This window comes from Coloeus monedula, assembly GCF_965178545.1.
Source record: "Coloeus monedula genome assembly, chromosome: Z".
Taxonomy (NCBI): domain Eukaryota; kingdom Metazoa; phylum Chordata; class Aves; order Passeriformes; family Corvidae; genus Coloeus; species Coloeus monedula.
The window spans coordinates 49,763,358-49,777,692 of record NC_138822.1 but is presented as its reverse complement, the minus strand read 5'-3'; the positions used below and the strand labels follow the sequence as shown (position 1 = coordinate 49,777,692).

The 14,335-nt window shown below is 40.9% G+C and overlaps 1 protein-coding gene across 2 annotated transcripts in view; it reads left to right on the top strand.

Moving 5' to 3' along the window:
* Window positions 1-14,335, top strand: part of AUH (AU RNA binding methylglutaconyl-CoA hydratase) — a 116,743-nt gene that overhangs the window by 46,101 nt on the left and 56,307 nt on the right. The gene's annotated exons all lie outside the window — the stretch shown is intronic.

The following is a 14,335-nucleotide window of genomic DNA, read 5'->3' as shown; positions in this document are numbered from 1 at the left end:
TGTGATATAAATTATTTAATATGTTAAATGTAATTTTGTGATTATAATGTTCCTAGTATAAAGAATATTCCAATTACCAGAATTGCACATGGGCTGCCTCTACTTGCCACTCAAGTGGCATAGTTTATGCCCTTTTTTTCTACGTTAAAAGATCTTAGTTTTTGTAATCAGGAGCCACATCACCAAGAGACATCAAGAATCTGGGTAGTGGAGAGGTGGAAGAGAAATCTATTCTGAGTTACAAAATAAGAATATTTAGGTATAAAATTATTTTAAAAACAAAGTAAAAATCCATTGCCAGTTATTATGCAAGCTAGGATGTAATTTCAAATAATAATTACTGCTGATTCAAAGTTCCTATTTGTGTCTGTGACCTTTTGAAAATTCTTTTATAACTGGTAACCATACAACTGGGAGATTTTGGGTTCCCTAAGAAACTCTGTAAAGTAACAGATCTCAAACCTTTCAACACTGGTGTAGGAATCATCCCATAGACCTGCGATATTATATAGGTTTAAACTATTGTTAATTGAAATATACACTAAAGATAAATACTATGTAAGTAAGTGCATTTCTTTGTAATAATAAGACTAAAATTTGTAATTCTATATTTGACATTCTCAGTATTAAGATACGACTCTTTTTTCCTCTTTCTTGCTTTCCTAATGGATGACCTTCAATTATGGGGTCTATCTACACATATGCACTTAGAGGTATTTAAACATTTTGGGGGCATGTGACCATTCTTTTTATTAATTTGAAGCCCGCATTGTTAATACATTTAAATAAATTTACTAAGAAGTGGGGAGAGACCTTTCTTATCTGTAGATTAAATTTTGTTCTTGGAAAGGTTCTGGGACAACTAATCGTGGAAACTAAACTACTAGTGGGCACACAAGGGACAAGAAAATCGTAAAGTGTAGTCAGCATGGAGTCAGAAGAGGGAAATGTTGCTTAACCAGTTTTACAACCTATGGTGAAATGATTAGTTTGTTAGATGTCTACCTTGTCTACCTTGACGGTAAGGCTTTTGACAGTATCTCTTGTAAAATTTTTGTAGAGTAACTGGTGAGTATGGACTGGATGAAAAGACAGTGAAATGGATTGAAAACTGGCTAAATGAATGGGTGCAGACTGTGCATTAGCAGCATGAAGTCTGCTTGGAGGCCTCTAGCCAGTGTGTATCCCAGGGGCAGTGCTGGGTTCAATCATGTTTCACATCTTTAATGGTGTGGATGGTGGGATAGAGTGTAGCCTCCGCAAGTTTATTGAGGTAAAATCATAAGCAAAGGGTTGTGCTGCCATTCAGAGGGAACTCAACAAGCTGGAGAAATAGACTAACAGGAATATCTTTAATTTCTACAAAGAAAGATGCAAGCAACCTCATGCACCAGGTATATGATGGGCTAATGATATGAAAAGCAGCAGCACAAAAAAGCCCTGCAGGTCTCAGTGGGACACCAAGTTGAATGTAAGACAGCACTGTGCCCTTGTGGCAAGGAAGGACAGTGGTATCCTGGGCTGCGTTAGGATGAGTATTGCCAGGAGTTGAGGGAGGTGATCCTTTGCCTCTCATCAGCACATCTGAGGCCGCTGCTGGAGTACTATGGCCAGTTCTAGGCTTCCCAGTGAGAGACACAGAGCTACTGGAAAGTCCAATGAAAGGCCCTGAAGGCGATGAATGCTCCAGAGCATCTCTTCTGTTAGAAAAGGTTGAGCAAGCCAGGGCTGTTCAGCCTAGAGAAGAGAAGGCTTGGGAGGTGATCTCAGCAACACATATAAGTATCTAAAGGGGAGGGCGCTAGAAGATGAAGCTAGGCTCTCTCTGGTGGTGTCTAGTCTCAGGACCAGAGGCAATGGGCACAAACGGGAACAGAAGAGATTCTCCCTGAGCATTAGGAAGTCCTTATTCACTGTGAAGGGGACTGAGCATTGATACAGTTTAGCCAGTCGGGTTGTGGAGTCTCCCTCCTTAGAGATCTTCAAAAGCTATCTGGACATGAGCTCGAACAACCTGTTCAAGGTGATGCTGGTTGAGCAGACAGGCTGGACAAGGTGAGCTCCAGAAGTCTCTTTCAGCCTCAGCCATCTGTGATTTAAGGGTTTCTCATGTGCTGCAGACATATGTAGGCAGATACTTGCCGCACTTCCTTAATCTGCCAGAGTTAGATAACAAATTGTGGAACTGTTAATCTATTCCTCAATTTATAGCATACTTTCCTCTAGTAATCCATGTAATACTGACAGTATGCAGGGTATTTTTATACAATTCATCCTCTTGGCTTTATGTTTTATGAAATCCATTATTCAAAAGGAAAAATGAGCTGCTGGAAATGCCCCCTGAAGTTGCTTGTTCTAGTAAGCTGTTCACTAATCAACCTTATTTGTCAAATACAAAAATGCAATTGTGGAATAAATAGCTTGGACAATCTATTTCTTTGTTCTGTGGCAACTCAGTTGTGTTGTCATTTAAAATTGAATTCTGTAGCTACTTTGGTCTTAGATGGATGGTCACAGTTTTTGAGGCAAGTAGAGTATGCTCACTACTTTCTTTTCAGTTTCATTCTGGGAAACAATAATTCTTCCATTCATAATTAAAGACAAGTCAGGGTTATGTATCTGGTTCAGTAGGTACTAGAGATAGTGACCAGCTTCTGATTTGTATCTGAATAGCTGTTTTTTCTGGAGATTGGTTGCCAGAGGTCACTGAATTAGGATGAGAAAGGAACAGTAAGAACCATTTTGAACATTGTCCAGGTGTAGGACAACACAGGAAGTTAAGGTGACTGTCTTTCATTTTAATGTTTCATATCAAATGCATAAAAAGGCAGGCTTTAAACTGGGTCTTCATTTGAATATTTGTAGATACCAAATTCTGACTGCTATAATTAGTTGAATTGAAAATATTTGTCCTAAACTACCTAAAAAAGTACTTCAAAAATAGAAGTTAATTATATCTAAGGAACTGGATAGAATTTGTGCATTGTTAGGTCTTGAGGAGGCTTTCATGGAATTTTCTTTTCTGATTCATGGGAATCATGAAGTGTTACTGCAGTAGTAGTGCAGACCTTTTACTTTAAGAGAAACTGAATTCTATGTCTGCTGGACTTCAGTTCTTTAATGATGACTCCTGTATTCTAGGGAAAGAAAGGGAATACTGCAGGTATTCTTCAGATTGATGGTAACAGCTGGGAAGCTACAAATAGGCAATTCTCATATACTTCATTGTCACTTGAAGAGTCTAAATCTCAAAATCTTTTGTCTAGCTCAGGAATAGGTTTTTTTTTCCTTTTATATGAGTATGTGGTACAGTTGCTTACAGAAAATATTACAGGTATAAATTTATTGAGCAAGCAAGGAGGACACTCGTAGGAGGTTGGTCTTTTTGAATTTGATATATTCTGAATTAGCAATTTTTTTTCCTGGCTGTTAAATATTTAAAGTTAACCAGTTTGGGCAAGTCCACGCAAGTTGACAGGAACACAAATCACAAAGTCTGGAATTCTGGATAACCATATTATTCTTCCTCTGCCTGTTTCAGGAACTCACAGTAAGGGATCAGCATTTGTGATAGGTCTTCCTTTGAGTAATTGGACACCATCTAAAGAAAGTGGGTTTTTGCCTGTTATGTAAAATCTACTGTATGTAATGTTTCCTAAAAACAAGGCTACTTTCATATGTACTTTCAAATTGTTGCCATTATGGTTTTACTACATGTATTCATTCTTCATACTTCCTTCTTCCTCGCTAACTGTGGAAAGTAGATTTTTCCTAGTTGATCAGGCCACTTATTTTTTGTCAATAATGAGAAACTGAGGTTGTGCAGGAATAGAAAAAGGCTGCTTGAGGGTTATGAAGAAAGTGTCACATGCAATCCAGTTTCCACCCAGCAATTATGTAACATATCTGTAATGTTATAAGAACTTTTTTAATAAAGTAGTCAGAAGACTAAGTAGTCATTTATGATTCAGGTCACTAGACTCCAGGCAATTTCTGCTTTCTATTTGGGGAATGTCGGTGTCCGCAATAATATGAATCAGCTTGTGTGGGTGTTAAGGCACACATCTGAGAAACTATTTAGTGGTCAAGTCCTTCAGACCAGGTGCTTGTATTCATATGCTGGCCTGTTGTTTGTCGTATCATGGTCTCTAAGCAGAAAGGAAATCCCTTGTTAGTCACCAGCAGTAGACATCATGTGGAAAGTCACTTGAGGATGAAATAACAATTACCTGCTTCGGAGCAACTGTGATTCTTTGAAATTGCTTCCAACTCATTACATGTGTTTTTGTATGCTTAATTGCAAAGTACTCCTCCTGTGACATTCTGTACTCATGGCAGAATTGTGGCAGAGTTTAGCTTACTCCATTCTACATCTTCCAGTAATGAAGATTCACAGGAGAGCAGGAGGTATCCCAAGACTACAAGATGCTGCTGGTCAGCCTAATCTAAAACTACATGTGACATGTCTGTTTTCCCGGGATGTATTCCTGAAGTTGAGCTGAAGGTTCCCAATTACTGCAGAGTAGGAAGCAGGTCCATTTCTTTATATTGCTGTATATTTCTATTTTCTCTGAGCTGTTTATGGGTTTAGTTTAGCTTTCTAATGTTACTAAGTTTATTTTCTCTTATTGAAGTTCTTCGGTTTACCTGTTGGTCACTCTACCTGTATCATGTCTTGAATGGCCTGTAAACATCCTTTTTTACAGGTTTTCTCAGCTTCTGTGCTAACAGATCATTCCTCAAACAACCTAATACATAAAATGTATTTTGTTCTGCTTGTTCACATTTGTCTTCTCTTCAGCTAGAAGTCTCTACTCCTGGGATCTCAAATGTAGGGATGTGTTTTTGTCTTATATGTTGCTCTGTTGCTGACATACCATAAACTGAATTGGACCCTTCTATTTCTTTACTGTACTTAGAACCTTACTTTTCTGTAATATAATTAAGCACTTATGTTACATTAGGATGTGACTATTGGCGTTTGCTTACGATGTCTTATATATGCAGAATAGAAGTGTATTTACAGAATAAGCAGCATGTTTCACATTAAAATAGATGTGTGAAGTAATACTTTCTGAATTCATTGTGTGAACTACCTTACTATTTTGTGTCCTTCATATTCCTCACTGTGATGTACTAGGGTAACTCAGTGAAATTCTCTAACTAAGGTTTAATGCTTGTCATTACTTAGCCTTTTTAACTACTTCTAACAACATTAATCTCTCTATGTGGTCTACTCTTGTCTCTGTGTTGTACTCGCTCATTTAATTTAGTTACTCTGTTTCTTTTATGTATATCTTAAATTCCTTTTTGATTTCACTATGCAGCTCGTGATTGCACCCTGATAAACCAGTATCACATCTAGAATTTAGCATGTACTAATGAGTCGTAATACAACAATTACCTGAAATTTATATCTTGTTATTTGAACTGTGGCTAAAATATGGAATGTCAAAGTATAGAGCCACTAGGCTTCTTGGCAAAGCTTTAAATATTTTTTTATCACTCATACCAAACAAGCCTTGTCATGTAGAATCATTGTGGAGATTGACCTGTCTCTATGTGTAATTTATGGTTCCTAAAATTTGAGTGCATACAACTCAATTAAGTCTACAGGGCATTATTTGTCAAACATCATCTCTGTTTTTGTTATGGGCTCAACAGTTTTGGCATTTGTACATTAAAGTCATGCAGATAAATGTGATCAGGTGCCTCTTATGCTACAAAATACTTCTACTCCAAGAAGCTTTACCCTTGTTAACAAGTTCTAGTAGCCTAGAAACTCAGTTAACAATCGCAAGTGATTACTAACCTTTTGCTTTGCTAGTTTTTCTGATGCTTCACAATAACATATTAAAATGATTAATTTCTTAAATTCATTTAATAGATACACACAAGGCCATTACAAGGAATTAGTATTTTGCCTTTCATTCATTGTCAACTCTTATGCCAGGTGATCCTTTCACATTAATATCCTTGGGAAGTGATGATTCTAACATACATTATGAAACTGCTTTTTCTCCCCTTGAATTATGAATTTTTATTATTTCATGATAGGAATGCTGCCTGTAATTCTTGAAACCAAGCTGTTTTGTAATACTCATTCCGTAACTTTCATTTCCATGTGTAATAGTCTACTTGAATTGCACCATAGCTAATTCTGGAAGTTGCTTATCTTAGGAAAGTATTCTGCCTAGGAGTACTGCAAAAGCCATGCAAATAGTGCTCAAGATACTGTTTGTTAGTCTCTGATAAATGGAACATTCATACAGGCAGTAACTGCTGGAAACTGCAGTTAACAATGACCTTGCCTTCGTGTTCAGGCAAACTGTTTTTTATTTACCAATGGCAAAGGCGTATTTCTTTAAGAGAAAGGCTAGCTGTGTCAGCTAGCAAAATTGCAAGACTGTTTGGCAAATTGGTTGTGTTGACAGGGTTATAAGTTTCTGTCAGCAACCTGGCCCTGCTGGAAATGCGAGTTGCCTTTCCATATAACGAAGAAGTAAAGAGAGAAAGAGCAGATTTTTCTACTATTCATTCCTCTGTCTCCTATGCCTTCTGTGGCAGATGGCAGGTAAAATGGATACCTTGAGCTCTTTTAAGTCACTGAAAGAGCTCTTGCAAACAGTAATCAGTAGCCTCTTTTGAAACTGAAATTGATTCAGATAATCACTATTAATCATGACCTAAAACAGCAATCTAGGGGCTTTGTTTTAAAGCATCTGTTAGAATCTTGAAAAGCATTGCTAAGTTTTTGTTCTTTTTTTAAAGACAATTGGATTTTCATTAGTTGTTAGTCATAAAAGCAGGTCAATTTGCAGATAAAATAACCTTTGTTTAATTATGTATTTTGTTACCCAGTGAGAGACTTCAGGCTTGTATAATAATTGTCATACTGATGTGCACCAATATTTAATTGATTCTTTTGTTAAATGAAGTTATCTGAAGTGTATCTGTCAGGAAAAAGGTAAGCTAGGTAGCACAGTTTCTAAATTTAGAACTAGCTAGTTCACTAGGAAAAGTTGTAATTAATACATGAAATTAATAATTTTTTGTCATATTACCCTTCTAGATTTTAAAAGGAAGTAAGTCTCTCACTTGCATTTATATGTTGAGATAGGAGTTTTTTCTTTTCTATTTCTGGCTAAGACTGAATGAACTGGTCAATGAATTCAGTTAGTTGAAACATTAAAACAATGAAAATTTTTTTTAACATCTGGAGAAAAAGCTGTTACTGTCAAGAGCTGGTTTAACATTTCAACAAGCTGTACGTCCAAGTGTCCAGCTGATTAATTGCTTTTGACTGTTTTTGAAACTTTAGTAGCAACAAGGCACTACTGGAATACTGTTTAAGTATATTTTAAAATGGAAAGCTTGTGGTAACTCTTACATTAAATACAATTAACTCCATAATATACAAGTTTATTTCTAAAATGAAAATGCATTTTTCTATCAAACTTTGTGGTGAAGAGGGATGAAGAGAACTTGAATTTGCAGAAGCTGAAAAGCAGTGCTTTAGGCTGAATTTTAAATGACTTTCCTGTGTCAGAACACTGATGATAAATTACATACAAACCATGCCATGGTTGCACAGGCCTCTGGAGCCGTGCTACCTGTCATGTGTGCTGGCAGCGTGTGCATCTATTTGTCAAACTGAAGACTTTTCTGAGGAAGTATACTTACAGCTTTTACTGGCTAGGCTTGTAGTTCAATGCCTTAGAAAGCCTCGGGCAGCCTAGAGAGGTAGCACGGGCAATCCAGCATTTCAGTAGCTCTAAAAGCGGCAAAATGGTAGCTGCAAATCTAATACCACCAGCAGAAGCAAAGAGGGAGAAATACAGCTCTTAGCTTGCCTAATTCCCGCAATTAGAAGCTTTCAAAGAAACAGAAGCACACAGATGTTCACAGAAAGGGTGCAAAGCCAAAGAGGGCAGGCCCCCCCTTGGTCCTCTCTTTTATTTGGAGAAGGGGAAAGGGGAGGACTGGGGGTGACCTGGGGTGACCGGCCAATCAGACACTGCTAAAGAGTCTGAGTTACATTTGGTTTTGCCCGTGCTTTGGAACAAAGGGGTTCAGCTTGGGGAGAGGGAGGGGAAGCTCGGAACAGGCAGCAACAATTCCCTATTTTTTTTCTTTAAAGCTGGGTTGTAACTTTTAGTAACTTAAAGTGCACAGAACAGTAACAAAACAACAGTGCAAAATATAATTGGAATCTATCGTCCCTACAACTCAACAGTACCTAGGATGCCTTTAAACTAGTTCCCCAGCCAAAACTCAGGGGTTTAGTCAGGACATCTATGGTATGGGGTATCAGATTGAAGATTTACAAAATACAGTGCAAAATGTGAGTGCAAAACAGTGCAACTTAATTTAAGGGATTAAGATCAAAATCTGCAGTAGGGGGTTTACATGAGGGTGCAGAATCAGGATCCTTTTTATGGCATCTCCTCCAGGAGGCAGTTTTAACCTCCTTAACTTTTGAGGAAGTGACATAAGGTTTTACCCATTTCCCTGGGATCCACCTCAGTCCTTGAGGGGTAGATACACTGGCATATCCATGTCCCCAAGTTACAAGTTTGTATGGTCCTTGGATTTTTTGAGTCTCTGGGTCCTGGATCAGGACTTCCGGATTCTCCTTCAGTTTCTGTCTCCCAGTGTTCTGGGAATGATGATAGATGGGAGGGTTTGGATCCTCTTTATGGTAAACAGTGCTTTGCTGAGTCTGAGGATAGGTGAATTGAGTTTAGTGGTCCCTGACTGTTGTAGCAGCATTCGCTTGAGGGTTTGATGGGCACATTCAACAATGCCTTGTCCAGCTGGGGAGTGAGGAATACCTGTAACATGTCGAAATCCCCACTGCTGATGAAAGTTTTTAAATTCCTGAGAGGTGTAGGCAGGTCCATTATCAGTTTTTATCCCCTCAGGTATACTGAGCACAGCAAAAGCTTGGACAAGATGTTTTTCAATGTCCTTAGCTTTTTCACCTGCATGTGCAGAGGCATACATAGCACCAGAGAAGGTATCAATAGAAACATGAATGTATTTTATCTCCCAAATTCAGGGAAATGTGTGACGTCCATCTGCTACACTTCACTGCTATTAATGCCTCTGGGATTGACCCCCATGCCCAGTGATGGAAGCTGTAGCTTCTGGCAGTTGGGACATGTTGCCACTATTGCTTTTGCCTGTGTCCCCGACAGATGGAACATGCGGATAAGAGCAGGAATATTTTGATGGTACATGGCATGGCTCAATTTTGCTTGTTCAAAAGAGCTTGTTCAAAGGAGCTTTGGTAAGTTGGCTGATAGAACTATGTCTGCTGGCATAGCCAGAGCATCAGCTCTATGATTACCCTCTGCAATAAATCCTGGCAGGTTTGTATGTGACCTCACATGCATAACAAAATAGGGATGCTCTCTGTGGGAAACCAGATAAATTAGCTTTGAGAGCAAATAATAAATTTTTTTGTTTGAGATTTCTTTTAGGAGAGCATGCTCAGCTCTAACAGTTACTCCAGCTACGTATGTTGAGTCTGTGACTAAATTAAGGGGTTCTTTGAACCTCTCAAATGCTCTAACAAGAGCTGCTAGTTCAGCTACTTGTGGTGATCCCTGGATTGCGTTGATGTCAGATTCCCACTTTTGCGTCTTTGGGTTTTTCCATGTGATCATGGACTTTTACTCGTTCCTGAAGCATCTGTAAAAATGGTGATTGCATCGAGGGGTTTTCTACTTTGAATCTCTCGAGCGATGAAAGAGAATGGCAGATTAAACATGCCATGTTTTGGGTAATGATTGGAGATTTGGCCTGAGTAACTATCTAATGCAAATTGTAAATTTATATTATTTTGAAGTAGGTGATCTAATGCGTCAGTTGTTACACGTAAGTAGATGCATGCAAAGTCACATCCTGTCAGGGTGTGGAGCCTTGCTCTACTCTTCATGATAATTTTTGCCATTAGTTCTTGTGGCTGTGTGATGGTCTTAGGCGGTTGGAGTGGAAGGAATACCCATTCAATTATGATGAGAGGCTCCTTTTGCTCTTTGTCCCACTGAAATATGAGGCCGTGAAAGCGTGGTACCTTCCCTAGAATGACAAGCTTAAAGGGTAGGGAGGGCTGATACCTGTGTGCTTGTCTGGTGGAAAGGATCTCTTGTATCTTTTTGAGAGATTGCCTTGCCTCTTCTGTCAGGGATCTAGGGGATGCTGGACCACCTTCCCCTTTTACTAGGTTTGCAATAGGAGCTACATTCTCTGTGGTGAGTCCTAACCAGGACCTTAAATACTTCAGTGTCCCACAGATCTGTTGCACTTCTAGTGTTTTTGGGTTATTATTAATGGTGACAGGTGTTGGGGTGATAGAGGTTTCTGTGATTTTGAGTCCGAGGTATTTCCAAGGGCTTGTTCTCTGCATTTTTTCTGGTTGTAATTCAAAGCCCTTGGCCTCTAGGGCCTCAATCACCATGTTAAGTGTCTGTTCGAGATACTGATTATTGGGAGCACACACCAGCACATCATCCATGTAATGCAGGATGATGGCTTTCTCTGCTTTGGCACGGATGGGAGATAGAATTTTAGCAATACACTCTTGGCAGACTTGGGGAATTTTTCATACCTTGGGGAAGCACAAGCCAATGATAACGTTCCATGGGAGTTTCATGATTAATAGAGGGCACAGAAAATGCAAATCGAGGGGCATCTGCAGGGTGGAGTGGAATATGAAAGAAACAATCTTTAATATCAAGAACAGCTAAATGCCAATGTTGTGGGAGCATTGAAGGTGATGGCATACCTGGTTGAAGGGGTCCCATGTCTTCAATAACCTTATTGATTTCTCTAAGATCTTGGAGGAGCCTATATTTGTTCTTTCCCGGATTTTGTATTACAAACACGGGTGTATTCCAAGGGCTGTTAGTTGGTACTATATTTCCTTTAGCCAATTGTAGCTACTAATGTTTTGAGTGCCTCTAAGTTTTCTTCTTTTAGAGACCACTGGTTAACCCACACTGGTTCATCTGTTTTCCAAGTTAGCTTTTGTGGTTGGCACTCTGCTCCAGTGGCTGCAAGGGAAAATTTTGATGTCTAGGGGTGATAGCAATTTTTGTTCCCACTGAGACATGGCATCCCTTCCCCACAGGGAGAATTTGGTGTCTAGGACATACGGACGAAGTGTCGCTATTTGTCCTTCAGGACCTTCAATTTGAATGGTGGTTTTGGATTGCTTTGCAATTTGGGTACCTCCAATCCCTTGTATGATGCCCTGAGACTGCAATTCCCATTGCGTAGGCCACTTATCAAATGGAATGACAGACACATCAGCACCTGTGTCTGTCATTCCCATGATACTGATTTTATGTGATCTGTGACGGAGCTTGCATTCTATTACAGGTTTATTGTTTCCCAAAACCTCAGTCCAACAGATGGCTGGGATATGACCATCTGTGGGCAGGTATTTGGGCAGTGGAATGGCCTGTGCAATGACTTGACCCTTTGGCATAAAGTACAGTGGCTATATACTTCGTACAATTAGGTTAGAACACCTGTTCTGATCTACTTTCATGAGTGTGGGTGTAACCTCTATCCCAGCAGGTGTTTCCTGAGTGTCCCCAGTGAATGTGGTCCACATTCTGGAATGAGATGGGTATTACAGTCTGTTTGTTGTTGTTGAAATGGTGTGTTTCATCACAGGTTACCTTAAACCAGAGTCCAGAAGTCCAAGTTGGTTTGTCTGCAGCCCTATTTATGTCTGAACACGGAGCTGTTAGGATGCGTTGGGTCGCTAGTTTCCCTGCTGTTGACCTGGGGAAACAGTCTTTGGAGAGTTTTTATCAGCAATTATAATTGTTTTGCAGTTCTGAGCTACATGTCCCTTTTTCTGACAACGCTAGCATATAAAGTTACCTTGAGTTTCCCCTGTACCCATAGCATTCTCCACAACCTCCCCAACCATCCCCACTTTTTTCAAAAAGGGAACAGCTGTGTTCAGCTGCACCTTCTTTGTACAGACTTCGAGGATGGATTCAACAGTTGGAGCTGGGTGCAAAGGGAGAGTGAGGATGACTTGTTTGCAAGCATCATTCGTATTCACTTGGAGCAGTTCGAGTAGGAGTGCTTGTTGGAGGTCAGGATTAGGGATCTGGGAAAAGATAGCTTTGTGCAAACGGTTATAAAAGTGAATAATATTTTCATTTGGCGATGGTGTGATGTTGGTATAATGAGATGTAGGAGTCTGAGGTGGTAGTAATGTTAAGGCTTTTTCAGCAGCACGTGTGATTTCAGTAAGAACTGGACGAGGGATAAGCATTGCTTGTTTTTGGGGATTTGCCATATTATTGTCAGCAGATAAAAGGTCTAATGTGATATAAGTGTTGTCAAAGTCCAGGTAATTATCTGAAGTTTGCCACAAAATTTGCAATAAATCAGGTAAAATTATTTTCCATTGTTGTTTCCACAACACAAAATCACCAGGTGTGAGAAGAGTTTGCATTATTGTAATTAAATCATGAGGTACAAGTAAGCGAGTTGCAAAAGTAGCACTTAAAAGGCTCTTAAAATAATTACTATGCATACCAAACTCCTTAACTGCCTTGCACAAATCCTTAATATTAGAATAAGGAAAGGCTGTCCGGCCAGGGTTAGCTCCATTGCTAATACGAGAGAATGTAGTAGCAGCAGCAGGAATTACTTCCTGGTAGCCATGGGATCCCAGATTTAGAGGGGCAGTCACATGATTGTGGGAACCTGGGGCGGGACAATGGGAAGCAGGGGCGGGGAGTGGAGGGGCAGGGGCGGGGAGTGGAGGGGCAGGGGCGGGGAGTGGAGGGGCAGGGGCGGGGAGTGGAGGGGCAGGGGCGGGGAGTGGAGGGGCAGGAACGGGGAGTGGAGGCGGGGACATGGCCAGAGGAGGGGAGGGGTTGGGGCGGGGCTGTGGGAGGCAGGGGCGGTACTTGAGCAATGGGAGGGCACAGAGGGAGGGGTGAAACACGATGCTGTGGGGGCGGGGTTAGGGGCAGGGTCAGGTTGTGACACAGGAGTGGGAGGGGATGGGGACAAGAAGGGATTTGTGGGGTGGGGGAGAAAGGGATTGTGGGAGGTGTAGTTTGGGGATGAAGAAATGTTGCGTCTGCCATGATTGGAGACAAACTCAGAGGAAAAAGGGTTGGGAGGAGTGGGTTTTTCCCGGGCTGCGAGCACATGGCAATGGCTGTCCCTGGGAACAAAGAGATCAGGGGAGAAGGGATTTTTATGTGTGCTTAAAACGTGAGGGTTAGAAACTGGGGAAAAGGGAGTGGAGAAGAGGGGTTGGGAAGGTCCTGGGACGGGCTCCGGATTCCCATCCAAGGCAGGGTGCTGAGGAAACACGGGTGAGCCAGGAGGACGATGGCTGTTCTGAGCTGAAAAGCAGTCTGCTCTAGCTGTGTTTTCCAGCATAGGGGAAGAGGGGTCCGGGACACAGGGGTTGGAAGAGGGTGTAAGGGAATTAAAAGAGGGTTTTTGCAGTGGCTTTTCATGTACTGCTTTTTTCTCTGGCAAAGTATAAGTTATTAACAGGAGAGGAAAAAATTTTGGAACTGTTTCATCTCCTGAATGCCTAAGAGGAGAGTTTTCTCCCCACCTTATCCCAAAATTCAGAAGATCTCATGTCCTCGGACGTCAGATTAGGAAAGTACTGAAAAAGCCATCGTACAAAAGATTGAACTAGATTTTTAGGGTATTTATGCCCAGTACAAGAAAGGTAGCTTTGAACTTGGTAGTGTATTTCTCAATGGTGTGCAGAAACCTCAGATCCAATTATGAATGCAGCACCACAAACCCTCAGCCCCAAATCGCAAAAAGGGGGCGGGGGGGGAAGAGAGAAAGTTTGCACCAGCACCAGCTTAAGACAGGAGCCCCTAAACCAGCTGGGAAATACCAGAATTCTGGATTTACCACAGGAAAGCAGGTCCGGAGAAAAAAAAAAGAAGCGACGGGTGTCTTCTACTTTCCAGCCGTTCCCTCGCCACGTGGTATGGAGGAGGGTACAGGCTGAGGCTCTGGGCTCGATGTTACACAAGAATAACAGCTCGCTACACAGAGCTGGCACAGCAGGACGTGCAGAGCTAACTCCAGCAGACACGCAACTTCTGGGACACCCTAAAAGTCTCCCAGAACTGAGATTCAGAGATAGCACGTTGGGCGCCAAATGAGGAGGTATACTTACAGCTTTATACCGGCTAGGCTTGTAGTTCAATGCCTTAGAAAGCCTCGGGCAGCCTAGAGAGGTAGCACGGGCAATCCAGCAGCTCTAAAAGCGGCAAAATGGTAGCTGCAAATCTAATACCACCAGCAGAAGCAA